This window comes from Bidens hawaiensis, unplaced genomic scaffold (genome assembly GCF_021521415.1).
Source record: "Bidens hawaiensis isolate Kalapana, Puna unplaced genomic scaffold, B.hawaiensis_p1.1 tig00039985_1, whole genome shotgun sequence".
NCBI classification, from domain to species: domain Eukaryota; kingdom Viridiplantae; phylum Streptophyta; class Magnoliopsida; order Asterales; family Asteraceae; genus Bidens; species Bidens hawaiensis.
This window is the reverse complement of record NW_027497036.1, coordinates 141,991-144,791: the sequence shown is the minus strand read 5'-3', so window position 1 is coordinate 144,791 and position 2,801 is coordinate 141,991. Positions and strand designations below refer to the sequence as shown.

Here is a 2,801-nt window from a genome sequence, read left to right as displayed (position 1 = left end):
TTTAATGTGAAAATGACGAACTATTACTGATATAACAAGTTGAATGTAGAGGTATCTTTGGAGAGAGATGAGATACGTTTAGCACAACACTATAAGTATTTATTCTAAGCAGAAAACTTGAAACAAAGATTTCATCCAAGTCATGTCTCTACTTCTAGTTCTCGTAATCATCACATCGAGTCTTCTTCTCCTTCGGGTTTTCCTTAAGTTTGTTCATAAAGCATGGTGGACTCCCATCAGTATTCAAAAAATGATGAAATCCCAAGGAATTAAAGGTATCCCTTATAGATTTCCTCATGGAAATACTCGAGTCATCGCTGCCATGAGAAACCAGTCCATGAACCACCCAATGGACATGTCACATGATATCTTTCAACGAATTCAGCCGCACGTACACTCTTGGATTAAAACCTACGGTAAGATATTAAGTTATTAACCATGTGTGAAATGTGTTCATTAATTCAAAGGCTTATATGTAGGTGTTTGAAATGTTTTATAGGGTTGAATTTTATAAACTGGCATGGGTCGGAGGCGCAACTTTTTATTACTGATCCGGAGTTTGTAAAAGAAGTATTAAGCAATCGAGAAGGAACTTACCCGAAGATGGATATGGTAGGGTATGCTAAGAAGCTTTTAGGCGAATCACTTATTACAAACGAAGGCGAAAAATGGGCAAAGGTTAGAAAGCTAGCCAATCATACTTTCCATGCTGAAAGCTTGAAGGTGAGAATCATATATTTTAATTTTCAAAAGTTACTTGGTTTCACGTAATTTGATAATAAAAAACTTTAATATATTAAAACCAATGTCACAGAAAATGATTCCTGAGATGAGCAGAAGCGTCGAGACGATGCTGGATAAGTGGAAGGACTTTGAAGGCCAAGAAATCGATGTGCATAAAGAATTCGGCTTGGTGACAACCGAGGTGATATCAAGAATGGCTTTTGGTAGTAGTTTTGTTGAAGGGAAGCATATATTTGAGATGGTGGCGAGATTAACAACAATTAACGGTTAGAAATGTGTACAGGCTACGGTTTCCAGGAATCAGGTGAGATCTGTATTAGTGAATGATACGGAAAACAAATCTCTTTACATAAAGATATTACAATGAAGGATAATGATAAAGATAACAAACTAACGATAAGTATAATAATAAAACGTCAATAAACTATCATAATATTTAATTCGCGTTATAGAAAATATAAGCTTAATAGATTATAGATATAAACTTGTCATTAACTGTTTGTATTTCAGTTTGATATCAAAGACAAAAGATGAAATAGAAGCGGAGAAGCTTGAAACGACAATAAAGAAATCGATTCTAGACATTGTGAAGAAACGAAAGGAGAATACGGATGAAGAGGTTGATGAGTATGGAAGTGATTATCTTGGACAGCTTGTGAAAATGGCTAATGATTCTAATGAAAGCAAGAGGATCACAATAGAACACATGATTGATGAGATCAAAACCATATATGGCGCGGGACATCTCACGACCACAAGCTTACTTTCGTGGACGGTTTTCCTTCTAGCGATTAATCAAGAATGGCAAGATAAGTTAAGGGAAGAAGTGATTGGGCTATTTGGTCAGAATATCCCGACTTCGGATGGCATTGCAAGACTTAAAACAGTAAGAAACTATTTTTCTTTCTCACTTTTAGCGGTAGTTTACAACTATCATTATTAGTACTTTTGTGTGGTAGTTTATAGCTACATCTTATGTATCTGGATAACAGCACCGTAAACCAAGGTTGTAAAAGTCGCTAGTCGGCCGGTGGGGTGGGGACTAACAATTAATCGGGATTAATCAGATCAGACTTTAATGTATAATTTTTTTAGTTTTATATCACATTTTTATTTCATATATGCAATTTCAATTATATATATACACATATACACTCTGCCCGAAAATTTGCTGGAATCTTGTTGGAAACTGCTAATTTGGCCGGAATCTTGTCGGAAACCGACGATTTTGTCCAGAACCTCGTCAGAAAACGGCAACTAAGTTTGATTAATCCCGATTTTAGCTGAATTTGACCATTGACTGACTAATTGACCGACTAGCCCAAAATTAATTAGTGAGGTGGGACTAGCGATTAATCGGCGACTAGTCGGAATTTTTACAACACTCTTGTAAACGTGAAAAAAAAGTAAGGAGGTTTTCTTAGTCGGGATTTAAGCAGGAGCGGTCTCTCCATCTCTTGAATACGTTTATTTGAATGCATATGAATCTGATAGGTTCTTGATCAATGCAGATGAACATGGTTATCCATGAGTCACTAAGGCTATATCCCCCGGTGCTAACGGTCACAAGAAAAGCCGATAGGCAAATCAAATTGGGAAATCTTAAACTTCCAACTGGATTGAATATTTTCATCTCAATTCTTGCACTTCATCACAACTCAAAGATTTGGGGAAAGGATGTTCATTGTTTTCGACCCGAAAGATTCGTGAATGGGGTGGCTAAAGCCACCACCAACAATGCTGCGGCGTTTCTTCCTTTTGGGATGGGACCCCGAACTTGTGTTGGCTTAAATTTCACCACGAATGAAGCGAAGATTGCGCTTTCAATGATCTTGCAACGTTATAGGTTCACCTCCAATCATGTTCATTACCCGGCTGATGTGTATATCCTTACTCCTAAGAATGGTGTTAAAGTGATCCTTCATCCTGTTTGAAAGACAGTTATTTGTTCTTGCGTGTTATAATCATTATGTCGTAAGATGTAATTGTGTTGAAGTGTCGATATTCACTAATAAGAACTTGTGTGAATGATTGGTGATGTAGAGTTTAGTTTTCGG

General features: G+C 36.8%; 1 pseudogene across 1 annotated transcript; it reads left to right on the top strand.

Annotated features, from left to right (window-relative positions):
* The first annotated feature begins 141 nt into the window (after positions 1-141).
* Positions 142-2,801, top strand: LOC143591704 (cytochrome P450 CYP749A22-like; annotated as a pseudogene). The gene is made up of 5 exons (XR_013145745.1): positions 142-416; positions 500-723; positions 815-1,048; positions 1,255-1,630; positions 2,256-2,801. The product of XR_013145745.1 is annotated as a cytochrome P450 CYP749A22-like (transcript).